Source organism: Pimephales promelas, chromosome 2 (genome assembly GCF_988280905.1).
Source record: "Pimephales promelas chromosome 2, fPimPro1.hap1.1, whole genome shotgun sequence".
Taxonomy (NCBI): Eukaryota; Metazoa; Chordata; class Actinopteri; order Cypriniformes; family Leuciscidae; genus Pimephales; species Pimephales promelas.
In genome coordinates, this window is record NC_142770.1 from 17,261,097 (window position 1) to 17,274,613 (window position 13,517).

Sequence of the window (13,517 nt, forward strand, 5' to 3'; positions counted from 1 at the left end):
CCTCTATCAGAATCCAGAGTTTTGGGAAGATTGGAGAAACTTAATTTTTCGCCCAAAAAAAAAAAACGTAAGGGGTAACACTGTCGTTTTTTTTTCGGGCCCACTTTTTGAGTTTCGATATCTCAGCTCTGGAAGGGGCTAGAGCCTCCATTTTTGCACTCAGGTCTAAGTCTCATGGCCCTCTATCAGGATCCAGAGTTTTGGGAAGATTGGAGAAACTTAATTTTTCGCCCAAAAAAAAAAAACGTAAGGGGTACCACTGTCGTTTTTTTTTCGGGCCCAATTTTTGAGTTTCGATATCTCAGCTCTGGAAGGGGCTAGAGCCTCCATTTTTGCACTCAGGTCTAAGTCTCATGGCCCTCTATCAGAATCCAGAGTTTTGGGAAGATTGGAGAAACTTAATTTTTCGCCCCCAAAAAAAAACGTAAGGGGTACCACTGTCGTTTTTTTTTTCAGGCCCAATTTTTGAGTTTCGATATCTCAGCTCTGGAAGGGGCTAGAGCCTCCATTTTTGCACTCAGGTCTAAGTCTCATGGCCCTCTATCAGAATCCAGAGTTTTGGGAAGATTGGAGAAACTTAATTTTTCGCCCAAAAAAAAAACCGTAAGGGGTACCACTGTCGTTTTTTTTTCGGGCCCAATTTTTGAGTTTCGATATCTCAGCTCTGGAAGGGGCTAGAGCCTCCATTTTTGCACTCAGGTCTAAGTCTCATGGCCCTCTATCAGAATCCAGAGTTTTGGGAAGATTGGAGAAACTTAATTTTTCGCCCAAAAAAAAAAACGTAAGGGGTACCACTGTCGTTTTTTTTTCGGGCCCACTTTTTGAGTTTCGATATCTCAGCTCTGGAAGGGGCTAGAGCCTCCATTTTTGCACTCAGGTCTAAGTCTCATGGCCCTCTATCAGAATCCAGAGTTTTGGGAAGATTGGAGAAACTTAATTTTTCGCCCCCAAAAAAAAACGTAAGGGGTACCACTGTCGTTTTTTTTTCAGGCCCAATTTTTGAGTTTCGATATCTCAGCTCTGGAAGGGGCTAGAGCCTCCATTTTTGCACTCAGGTCTAAGTCTCATGGCCCTCTATCAGAATCCAGAGTTTTGGGAAGATTGGAGAAACTTAATTTTTCGCCCAAAAAAAAAAACGTAAGGGGTACCACTGTCGTTTTTTTTTCGGGCCCAATTTTTGAGTTTCGATATCTCAGCTCTGGAAGGGGCTAGAGCCTCCATTTTTGCACTCAGGTCTAAGTCTCATGGCCCTCTATCAGAATCCAGAGTTTTGGGAAGATTGGAGAAACTTAATTTTTCGCCCAAAAAAAAAAACGTAAGGGGTACCACTGTCGTTTTTTTTTCGGGCCCACTTTTTGAGTTTCGATATCTCAGCTCTGGAAGGGGCTAGAGCCTCCATTTTTGCACTCAGGTCTAAGTCTCATGGCCCTCTATCAGAATCCAGAGTTTTGGGAAGATTGGAGAAACTTAATTTTTCGCCCAAAAAAAAAAAAACGTAAGGGGTACCACTGTCGTTTTTTTTTCGGGCCCACTTTTTGAGTTTCGATATCTCAGCTCTGGAAGGGGCTAGAGCCTCCATTTTTGCACTCAGGTCTAAGTCTCATGGCCCTCTATCAGAATCCAGAGTTTTGGGAAGATTGGAGAAACTTAATTTTTCGCCCCCCCAAAAAAAACGTAAGGGGTACCACTGTCGTTTTTTTTTCGGGCCCAATTTTTGAGTTTCGATATCTCAGCTCTTGAAGGGGCTAGAGCCTCCATTTTTGCACTCAGGTCTAAGTCTCATGGCCCTCTATCAGAATCCAGAGTTTTGGGAAGATTGGAGAAACTTAATTTTTCGCCCCCCCAAAAAAAACGTAAGGGGTACCACTGTCGTTTTTTTTTCGGGCCCAATTTTTGAGTTTCGATATCTCAGCTCTGGAAGGGGCTAGAGCCTCCATTTTTGCACTCAGGTCTAAGTCTCATGGCCCTCTATCAGGATCCAGAGTTTTGGGAAGATTGGAGAAACTTAATTTTTCGCCCCCCCAAAAAAAACGTAAGGGGTACCACTGTCGTTTTTTTTTCGGGCCCAATTTTTGAGTTTCGATATCTCAGCTCTGGAAGGGGCTAGAGCCTCCATTTTTGCACTCAGGTCTAAGTCTCATGGCCCTCTATCAGAATCCAGAGTTTTGGGAAGATTGGAGAAACTTAATTTTTCGCCCAAAAAAAAAAAACGTAAGGGGTACCACTGTCGTTTTTTTTTCGGGCCCAATTTTTGAGTTTCGATATCTCAGCTCTGGAAGGTGCTAGAGCCTCCATTTTTGCACTCAGGTCTAAGTCTCATGGCCCTCTATCAGAATCCAGAGTTTTGGGAAGATTGGAGAAACTTAATTTTTCGCCCCCCCCAAAAAAAACGTAAGGGGTACCACTGTCGTTTTTTTTTCGGGCCCAATTTTTGAGTTTCGATATCTCAGCTCTGGAAGGGGCTAGAGCCTCCATTTTTGCACTCAGGTCTAAGTCTCATGGCCCTCTATCAGAATCCAGAGTTTTGGGAAGATTGGAGAAACTTAATTTTTCGCCCAAAAAAAAAAAAACGTAAGGGGTACCACTGTCGTTTTATTTTTCGGGCCCAATTTTTGAGTTTCGATATCTCAGCTCTGGAAGGGGCTAGAGCCTCCATTTTTGCACTCAGGTCTAAGTCTCATGGCCCTCTATCAGAATCCAGAGTTTTGGGAAGATTGGAGAAACTTAATATTTCGCCCAAAAAAAAAAAACGTAAGGGGTACCACTGTCGTTTTTTTTTTCGGGCCCAATTTTTGAGTTTCGATATCTCAGCTCTGGAAGGGGCTAGAGCCTCCATTTTTGCACTCAGGTCTAAGTCTCATGGCCCTCTATCAGGATCCAGAGTTTTGGGAAGATTGGAGAAACTTAATTTTTCGCCCAAAAAAAAAAAACGTAAGGGGTACCACTGTCGTTTTTTTTTCGGGCCCAATTTTTGAGTTTCGATATCTCAGCTCTGGAAGGGGCTAGAGCCTCCATTTTTGCACTCAGGTCTAAGTCTCATGGCCCTCTATCAGAATCCAGAGTTTTGGGAAGATTGGAGAAACTTAATTTTTCGCCCCCCAAAAAAAACGTAAGGGGTACCACTGTCGTTTTTTTTTCAGGCCCAATTTTTGAGTTTCGATATCTCAGCTCTGGAAGGGGCTAGAGCCTCCATTTTTGCACTCAGGTCTAAGTCTCATGGCCCTCTATCAGAATCCAGAGTTTTGGGAAGATTGGAGAAACTTAATTTTTCGCCCAAAAAAAAAAACGTAAGGGGTACCACTGTCGTTTTTTTTTCGGGCCCACTTTTTGAGTTTCGATATCTCAGCTCTGGAAGGGGCTAGAGCCTCCATTTTTGCACTCAGGTCTAAGTCTCATGGCCCTCTATCAGAATCCAGAGTTTTGGGAAGATTGGAGAAACTTAATTTTTCGCCCCCCCAAAAAAAACGTAAGGGGTACCACTGTCGTTTTTTTTTCGGGCCCAATTTTTGAGTTTCGATATCTCAGCTCTGGAAGGGGCTAGAGCCTCCATTTTTGCACTCAGGTCTAAGTCTCATGGCCCTCTATCAGAATCCAGAGTTTTGGGAAGATTGGAGAAACTTAATTTTTCGCCCCCCCAAAAAAAACGTAAGGGGTACCACTGTCGTTTTTTTTTTCGGGCCCAATTTTTGAGTTTCGATATCTCAGCTCTGGAAGGGGCTAGAGCCTCCATTTTTGCACTCAGGTCTAAGTCTCATGGCCCTCTATCAGGATCCAGAGTTTTGGGAAGATTGGAGAAACTTAATTTTTCGCCCCCCCCAAAAAAACGTAAGGGGTACCACTGTCGTTTTTTTTTCGGGCCCAATTTTTGAGTTTCGATATCTCAGCTCTGGAAGGGGCTAGAGCCTCCATTTTTGCACTCAGGTCTAAGTCTCATGGCCCTCTATCAGGATCCAGAGTTTTGGGAAGATTGGAGAAACTTAATTTTTCGCCCCCCCCAAAAAAAACGTAAGGGGTACCACTGTCGTTTTTTTTTCGGGCCCAATTTTTGAGTTTCGATATCTCAGCTCTGGAAGGGGCTAGAGCCTCCATTTTTGCACTCAGGTCTAAGTCTCATGGCCCTCTATCAGAATCCAGAGTTTTGGGAAGATTGGAGAAACTTAATTTTTCGCCCAAAAAAAAAAAAACGTAAGGGGTACCACTGTCGTTTTATTTTTCGGGCCCAATTTTTGAGTTTCGATATCTCAGCTCTGGAAGGGGCTAGAGCCTCCATTTTTGCACTCAGGTCTAAGTCTCATGGCCCTCTATCAGAATCCAGAGTTTTGGGAAGATTGGAGAAACTTAATATTTCGCCCAAAAAAAAAAAACGTAAGGGGTACCACTGTCGTTTTTTTTTTTCGGGCCCAATTTTTGAGTTTCGATATCTCAGCTCTGGAAGGGGCTAGAGCCTCCATTTTTGCACTCAGGTCTAAGTCTCATGGCCCTCTATCAGGATCCAGAGTTTTGGGAAGATTGGAGAAACTTAATTTTTCACCCAAAAAAAAAAAACGTAAGGGGTACCACTGTCGTTTTTTTTTCGGGCCCAATTTTTGAGTTTCGATATCTCAGCTCTGGAAGGGGCTAGAGCCTCCATTTTTGCACTCAGGTCTAAGTCTCATGGCCCTCTATCAGAATCCAGAGTTTTGGGAAGATTGGAGAAACTTAATTTTTCGCCCCCAAAAAAAAACGTAAGGGGTACCACTGTCGTTTTTTTTTCAGGCCCAATTTTTGAGTTTCGATATCTCAGCTCTGGAAGGGGCTAGAGCCTCCATTTTTGCACTCAGGTCTAAGTCTCATGGCCCTCTATCAGAATCCAGAGTTTTGGGAAGATTGGAGAAACTTAATTTTTCGCCCAAAAAAAAAAACGTAAGGGGTACCACTGTCATTTTTTTTTCGGGCCCACTTTTTGAGTTTCGATATCTCAGCTCTGGAAGGGGCTAGAGCCTCCATTTTTGCACTCAGGTCTAAGTCTCATGGCCCTCTATCAGAATCCAGAGTTTTGGGAAGATTGGAGAAACTTAATTTTTCGCCCCCCCAAAAAAAACGTAAGGGGTACCACTGTCGTTAATTTTTTGGGGCCCAATTTTTGAGTTTCGATATCTCAGCTCTGGAAGGGGCTAGAGCCTCCATTTTTGCACTCAGGTCTAAGTCTCATGGCCCTCTATCAGAATCCAGAGTTTTGGGAAGATTGGAGAAACTTAATTTTTCGCCCAAAAAAAAAAACGTAAGGGGTACCACTGTCGTTTTTTTTTCGGGCCCACTTTTTGAGTTTCGATATCTCAGCTCTGGAAGGGGCTAGAGCCTCCATTTTTGCACTCAGGTCTAAGTCTCATGGCCCTCTATCAGAATCCAGAGTTTTGGGAAGATTGGAGAAACTTAATTTTTCGCCCCCCCAAAAAAAACGTAAGGGGTACCACTGTCGTTTTTTTTTCGGGCCCAATTTTTGAGTTTCGATATCTCAGCTCTGGAAGGGGCTAGAGCCTCCATTTTTGCACTCAGGTCTAAGTCTCATGGCCCTCTATCAGAATCCAGAGTTTTGGGAAGATTGGAGAAACTTAATTTTTCGCCCCCCCAAAAAAAACGTAAGGGGTACCACTGTCGTTTTTTTTTCGGGCCCAATTTTTGAGTTTCGATATCTCAGCTCTGGAAGGGGCTAGAGCCTCCATTTTTGCACTCAGGTCTAAGTCTCATGGCCCTCTATCAGGATCCAGAGTTTTGGGAAGATTGGAGAAACTTAATTTTTCGCCCCCCCAAAAAAAACGTAAGGGGTACCACTGTCGTTTTTTTTTCGGGCCCAATTTTTGAGTTTCGATATCTCAGCTCTGGAAGGGGCTAGAGCCTCCATTTTTGCACTCAGGTCTAAGTCTCATGGCCCTCTATCAGAATCCAGAGTTTTGGGAAGATTGGAGAAACTTAATTTTTCGCCCCCAAAAAAAAAACGTAAGGGGTACCACTGTCGTTTTTTTTTCGGGCCCAATTTTTGAGTTTCGATATCTCAGCTCTGGAAGGGGCTAGAGCCTCCATTTTTGCACTCAGGTCTAAGTCTCATGGCCCTCTATCAGAATCCAGAGTTTTGGGAAGATTGGAGAAACTTAATTTTTCGCCCAAAAAAAAAAAACGTAAGGGGTAACACTGTCGTTTTTTTTTCGGGCCCACTTTTTGAGTTTCGATATCTCAGCTCTGGAAGGGGCTAGAGCCTCCATTTTTGCACTCAGGTCTAAGTCTCATGGCCCTCTATCAGGATCCAGAGTTTGGGGAAGATTGGAGAAACTTAATTTTTCGCCCAAAAAAAAAAAAAAAACGTAAGGGGTACCACTGTCGTTTTTTTTTCGGGCCCAATTTTTGAGTTTCGATATCTCAGCTCTGGAAGGGGCTAGAGCCTCCATTTTTGCACTCAGGTCTAAGTCTCATGGCCCTCTATCAGAATCCAGAGTTTTGGGAAGATTGGAGAAACTTAATTTTTCGCCCCCCAAAAAAAAACGTAAGGGGTACCACTGTCGTTTTTTTTTCAGGCCCAATTTTTGAGTTTCGATATCTCAGCTCTGGAAGGGGCTAGAGCCTCCATTTTTGCACTCAGGTCTAAGTCTCATGGCCCTCTATCAGAATCCAGAGTTTTGGGAAGATTGGAGAAACTTAATTTTTCGCCCCCCCAAAAAAAACGTAAGGGGTACCACTGTCGTTTTTTTTTAGAGCCCAATTTTTGAGTTTCGATATATCAGCTCTGGAAGGGGCTAGAGCCTCCATTTTTGCACTCAGGTCTAAGTCTCATGGCCCTCTATCAGAATCCAGAGTTTTGGGAAGATTGGAGAAACTTAATTTTTCGCCCAAAAAAAAAAAACGTAAGGGGTACCACTGTCGTTTTTTTTTTCGGGCCCAATTTTTGAGTTTCGATATCTCAGCTCTGGAAGGGGCTAGAGCCTCCATTTTTGCACTCAGGTCTAAGTCTCATGGCCCTCTATCAGAATCCAGAGTTTTGGGAAGATTGGAGAAACTTAATTTTTCGCCCCAAAAAAAAAAACGTAAGGGGTACCACTGTCGTTTTTTTTTCGGGCCCAATTTTTGAGTTTCGATATCTCAGCTCTGGAAGGGGCTAGAGCCTCCATTTTTGCACTCAGGTCTAAGTCTCATGGCCCTCTATCAGAATCCAGAGTTTTGGGAAGATTGGAGAAACTTAATTTTTCGCCCAAAAAAAAAAAAACGTAAGGGGTACCACTGTCGTTTTTTTTTCGGGCCCAATTTTTGAGTTTCGATATCTCAGCTCTGGAAGGGGCTAGAGCCTCCATTTTTCCACTCAGGTCTAAGTCTCATGGCCCTCTATCAGAATCCAGAGTTTTGGGAAGATTGGAGAAACTTAATTTTTCGCCCCCCAAAAAAAAACGTAAGGGGTACCACTGTCGTTTTTTTTTCGGGCCCAATTTTTGAGTTTCGATATCTCAGCTCTGGAAGGGGCTAGAGCCTCCATTTTTGCACTCAGGTCTAAGTCTCATGGCCCTCTATCAGGATCCAGAGTTTTGGGAAGATTGGAGAAACTTAATTTTTCGCCCCCCCAAAAAAAACGTAAGGGGTACCACTGTCGTTTTTTTTTCGGGCCCAATTTTTGAGTTTCGATATCTCAGCTCTGGAAGGGGCTAGAGCCTCCATTTTTGCACTCAGGTCTAAGTCTCATGGCCCTCTATCAGAATCCAGAGTTTTGGGAAGATTGGAGAAACTTAATTTTTCGCCCCAAAAAAAAAACGTAAGGGGTACCACTGTCGTTTTTTTTTCGGGCCCAATTTTTGAGTTTCGATATCTCAGCTCTGGAAGGGGCTAGAGCCTCCATTTTTGCACTCAGGTCTAAGTCTCATGGCCCTCTATCAGAATCCAGAGTTTTGGGAAGATTGGAGAAACTTAATTTTTCGCCCAAAAAAAAAAACGTAAGGGGTACCACTGTCGTTTTTTTTTCGGGCCCAATTTTTGAGTTTCGATATCTCAGCTCTGGAAGGGGCTAGAGCCTCCATTTTTGCACTCAGGTCTAAGTCTCATGGCCCTCTATCAGAATCCAGAGTTTTGGGAAGATTGGAGAAACTTAATTTTTCGCCCCCAAAAAAAAACGTAAGGGGTACCACTGTCGTTTTTTTTTCAGGCCCAATTTTTGAGTTTCGATATCTCAGCTCTGGAAGGGGCTAGAGCCTCCATTTTTGCACTCAGGTCTAAGTCTCATGGCCCTCTATCAGAATCCAGAGTTTTGGGAAGATTGGAGAAACTTAATTTTTCGCCCAAAAAAAAAAACGTAAGGGGTACCACTGTCGTTTTTTTTTCGGGCCCAATTTTTGAGTTTCGATATCTCAGCTCTGGAAGGGGCTAGAGCCTCCATTTTTGCACTCAGGTCTAAGTCTCATGGCCCTCTATCAGAATCCAGAGTTTTGGGAAGATTGGAGAAACTTAATTTTTCGCCCAAAAAAAAAAACGTAAGGGGTACCACTGTCGTTTTTTTTTCGGGCCCACTTTTTGAGTTTCGATATCTCAGCTCTGGAAGGGGCTAGAGCCTCCATTTTTGCACTCAGGTCTAAGTCTCATGGCCCTCTATCAGAATCCAGAGTTTTGGGAAGATTGGAGAAACTTAATTTTTCGCCCAAAAAAAAAAAAACGTAAGGGGTACCACTGTCGTTTTTTTTTCGGGCCCACTTTTTGAGTTTCGATATCTCAGCTCTGGAAGGGGCTAGAGCCTCCATTTTTGCACTCAGGTCTAAGTCTCATGGCCCTCTATCAGAATCCAGAGTTTTGGGAAGATTGGAGAAACTTAATTTTTCGCCCCCCCAAAAAAAACGTAAGGGGTACCACTGTCGTTTTTTTTTCGGGCCCAATTTTTGAGTTTCGATATCTCAGCTCTGGAAGGGGCTAGAGCCTCCATTTTTGCACTCAGGTCTAAGTCTCATGGTCCTCTATCAGAATCCAGAGTTTTGGGAAGATTGGAGAAACTTAATTTTTCGCCCCCCCAAAAAAAACGTAAGGGGTACCACTGTCGTTTTTTTTTTCGGGCCCAATTTTTGAGTTTCGATATCTCAGCTCTGGAAGGGGCTAGAGCCTCCATTTTTGCACTCAGGTCTAAGTCTCATGGCCCTCTATCAGGATCCAGAGTTTTGGGAAGATTGGAGAAACTTAATTTTTCGCCCCCCCAAAAAAAACGTAAGGGGTACCACTGTCGTTTTTTTTTCGGGCCCAATTTTTGAGTTTCGATATCTCAGCTCTGGAAGGGGCTAGAGCCTCCATTTTTGCACTCAGGTCTAAGTCTCATGGCCCTCTATCAGAATCCAGAGTTTTGGGAAGATTGGAGAAACTTAATTTTTCGCCCCAAAAAAAAAAACGTAAGGGGTACCACTGTCGTTTTTTTTTCGGGCCCAATTTTTGAGTTTCGATATCTCAGCTCTGGAAGGGGCTAGAGCCTCCATTTTTGCACTCAGGTCTAAGTCTCATGGCCCTCTATCAGAATCCAGAGTTTTGGGAAGATTGGAGAAACTTGATTTTTCGCCCCCCCCAAAAAAAACGTAAGGGGTACCACTGTCGTTTTTTTTTCGGGCCCAATTTTTGAGTTTCGATATCTCAGCTCTGGAAGGGGCTAGAGCCTCCATTTTTGCACTCAGGTCTAAGTCTCATGGCCCTCTATCAGAATCCAGAGTTTTGGGAAGATTGGAGAAACTTAATTTTTCGCCCAAAAAAAAAAAACGTAAGGGGTACCACTGTCGTTTTATTTTTCGGGCCCAATTTTTGAGTTTCGATATCTCAGCTCTGGAAGGGGCTAGAGCCTCCATTTTTGCACTCAGGTCTAAGTCTCATGGCCCTCTATCAGAATCCAGAGTTTTGGGAAGATTGGAGAAACTTAATATTTCGCCCAAAAAAAAAAACGTAAGGGGTACCACTGTCGTTTTTTTTTTCGGGCCCAATTTTTGAGTTTCGATATCTCAGCTCTGGAAGGGGCTAGAGCCTCCATTTTTGCACTCAGGTCTAAGTCTCATGGCCCTCTATCAGGATCCAGAGTTTTGGGAAGATTGGAGAAACTTAATTTTTCGCCCAAAAAAAAAAAACGTAAGGGGTACCACTGTCGTTTTTTTTTCCGGCCCAATTTTTGAGTTTCGATATCTCAGCTCTGGAAGGGGCTAGAGCCTCCATTTTTGCACTCAGGTCTAAGTCTCATGGCCCTCTATCAGAATCCAGAGTTTTGGGAAGATTGGAGAAACTTAATTTTTCGCCCCCCAAAAAAAACGTAAGGGGTACCACTGTCGTTTTTTTTTCAGGCCCAATTTTTGAGTTTCGATATCTCAGCTCTGGAAGGGGCTAGAGCCTCCATTTTTGCACTCAGGTCTAAGTCTCATGGCCCTCTATCAGAATCCAGAGTTTTGGGAAGATTGGAGAAACTTAATTTTTCGCCCAAAAAAAAAAACGTAAGGGGTACCACTGTCGTTTTTTTTTCGGGCCCAATTTTTGAGTTTCGATATCTCAGCTCTGGAAGGGGCTAGAGCCTCCATTTTTGCACTCAGGTCTAAGTCTCATGGCCCTCTATCCGAATCCAGAGTTTTGGGAAGATTGGAGAAACTTAATTTTTCGCCCCCCCAAAAAAAACGTAAGGGGTACCACTGTCGTTTTTTTTTCGGGCCCAATTTTTGAGTTTCGATATCTCAGCTCTGGAAGGGGCTAGAGCCTCCATTTTTGCACTCAGGTCTAAGTCTCATGGCCCTCTATCCGAATCCAGAGTTTTGGGAAGATTGGAGAAACTTAATTTTTCGCCCCCCCCAAAAAAAACGTAAGGGGTACCACTGTCGTTTTTTTTTCGGGCCCAATTTTTGAGTTTCGATATCTCAGCTCTGGAAGGGGCTAGAGCCTCCATTTTTGCACTCAGGTCTAAGTCTCATGGCCCTCTATCAGAATCCAGAGTTTTGGGAAGATTGGAGAAACTTAATTTTTCGCCCCCCCAAAAAAAACGTAAGGGGTACCACTGTCGTTTTTTTTTTCGGGCCCAATTTTTGAGTTTCGATATCTCAGCTCTGGAAGGGGCTAGAGCCTCCATTTTTGCACTCAGGTCTAAGTCTCATGGCCCTCTATCAGGATCCAGAGTTTTGGGAAGATTGGAGAAACTTAATTTTTCGCCCCCCCAAAAAAAACGTAAGGGGTACCACTGTCGTTTTTTTTTCGGGCCCAATTTTTGAGTTTCGATATCTCAGCTCTGGAAGGGGCTAGAGCCTCCATTTTTGCACTCAGGTCTAAGTCTCATGGCCCTCTATCAGGATCCAGAGTTTTGGGAAGATTGGAGAAACTTAATTTTTCGCCCCCCCCAAAAAAAACGTAAGGGGTACCACTGTCGTTTTTTTTTCGGGCCCAATTTTTGAGTTTCGATATCTCAGCTCTGGAAGGGGCTAGAGCCTCCATTTTTGCACTCAGGTCTAAGTCTCATGGCCCTCTATCAGAATCCAGAGTTTTGGGAAGATTGGAGAAACTTAATTTTTCGCCCAAAAAAAAAAAAACGTAAGGGGTACCACTGTCGTTTTATTTTTCGGGCCCAATTTTTGAGTTTCGATATCTCAGCTCTGGAAGGGGCTAGAGCCTCCATTTTTGCACTCAGGTCTAAGTCTCATGGCCCTCTATCAGAATCCAGAGTTTTGGGAAGATTGGAGAAACTTAATATTTCGCCCAAAAAAAAAAACGTAAGGGGTACCACTGTCGTTTTTTTTTCGGGCCCAATTTTTGAGTTTCGATATCTCAGCTCTGGAAGGGGCTAGAGCCTCCATTTTTGCACTCAGGTCTAAGTCCCATGGCCCTCTATCAGGATCCAGAGTTTTGGGAAGATTGGAGAAACTTAATTTTTCGCCCAAAAAAAAAAAAAACGTAAGGGGTACCACTGTCGTTTTTTTTTCGGGCCCAATTTTTGAGTTTCGATATCTCAGCTCTGGAAGGGGCTAGAGCCTCCATTTTTGCACTCAGGTCTAAGTCTCATGGCCCTCTATCAGAATCCAGAGTTTTGGGAAGATTGGAGAAACTTAATTTTTCGCCCCCCAAAAAAAACGTAAGGGGTACCACTGTCGTTTTTTTTTCAGGCCCAATTTTTGAGTTTCGATATCTCAGCTCTGGAAGGGGCTAGAGCCTCCATTTTTGCACTCAGGTCTAAGTCTCATGGCCCTCTATCAGAATCCAGAGTTTTGGGAAGATTGGAGAAACTTAATTTTTCGCCCAAAAAAAAAAACGTAAGGGGTACCACTGTCGTTTTTTTTTCGGGCCCAATTTTTGAGTTTCGATATCTCAGCTCTGGAAGGGGCTAGAGCCTCCATTTTTGCACTCAGGTCTAAGTCTCATGGCCCTCTATCAGAATCCAGAGTTTTGGGAAGATTGGAGAAACTTAATTTTTCGCCCAAAAAAAAAAACGTAAGGGGTACCACTGTCGTTTTTTTTTCGGGCCCACTTTTTGAGTTTCGATATCTCAGCTCTGGAAGGGGCTAGAGCCTCCATTTTTGCACTCAGGTCTAAGTCTCATGGCCCTCTATCAGAATCCAGAGTTTTGGGAAGATTGGAGAAACTTAATTTTTCGCCCCCCCAAAAAAAACGTAAGGGGTACCACTGTCGTTTTTTTTTCGGGCCCAATTTTTGAGTTTCGATATCTCAGCTCTGGAAGGGGCTAGAGCCTCCATTTTTGCACTCAGGTCTAAGTCTCATGGCCCTCTATCAGAATCCAGAGTTTTGGGAAGATTGGAGAAACTTAATTTTTCGCCCCCCCAAAAAAAACGTAAGGGGTACCACTGTCGTTTTTTTTTCGGGCCCAATTTTTGAGTTTCGATATCTCAGCTCTGGAAGGGGCTAGAGCCTCCATTTTTGCACTCAGGTCTAAGTCTCATGGCCCTCTATCAGGATCCAGAGTTTTGGGAAGATTGGAGAAACTTAATTTTTCGCCCCCCCAAAAAAAACGTAAGGGGTACCACTGTCGTTTTTTTTTCGGGCCCAATTTTTGAGTTTCGATATCTCAGCTCTGGAAGGGGCTAGAGCCTCCATTTTTGCACTCAGGTCTAAGTCTCATGGCCCTCTATCAGAATCCAGAGTTTTGGGAAGATTGGAGAAACTTAATTTTTCGCCCCCAAAAAAAAAACGTAAGGGGTACCACTGTCGTTTTTTTTTCGGGCCCAATTTTTGAGTTTCGATATCTCAGCTCTGGAAGGGGCTAGAGCCTCCATTTTTGCACTCAGGTCTAAGTCTCATGGCCCTCTATCAGAATCCAGAGTTTTGGGAAGATTGGAGAAACTTAATTTTTCGCCCAAAAAAAAAAAACGTAAGGGGTAACACTGTCGTTTTTTTTTCGGGCCCACTTTTTGAGTTTCGATATCTCAGCTCTGGAAGGGGCTAGAGCCTCCATTTTTGCACTCAGGTCTAAGTCTCATGGCCCTCTATCAGGATCCAGAGTTTGGGGAAGATTGGAGAAACTTAATTTTTCGCCCAAAAAAAAAAAAAAAACGTAAGGGGTACCA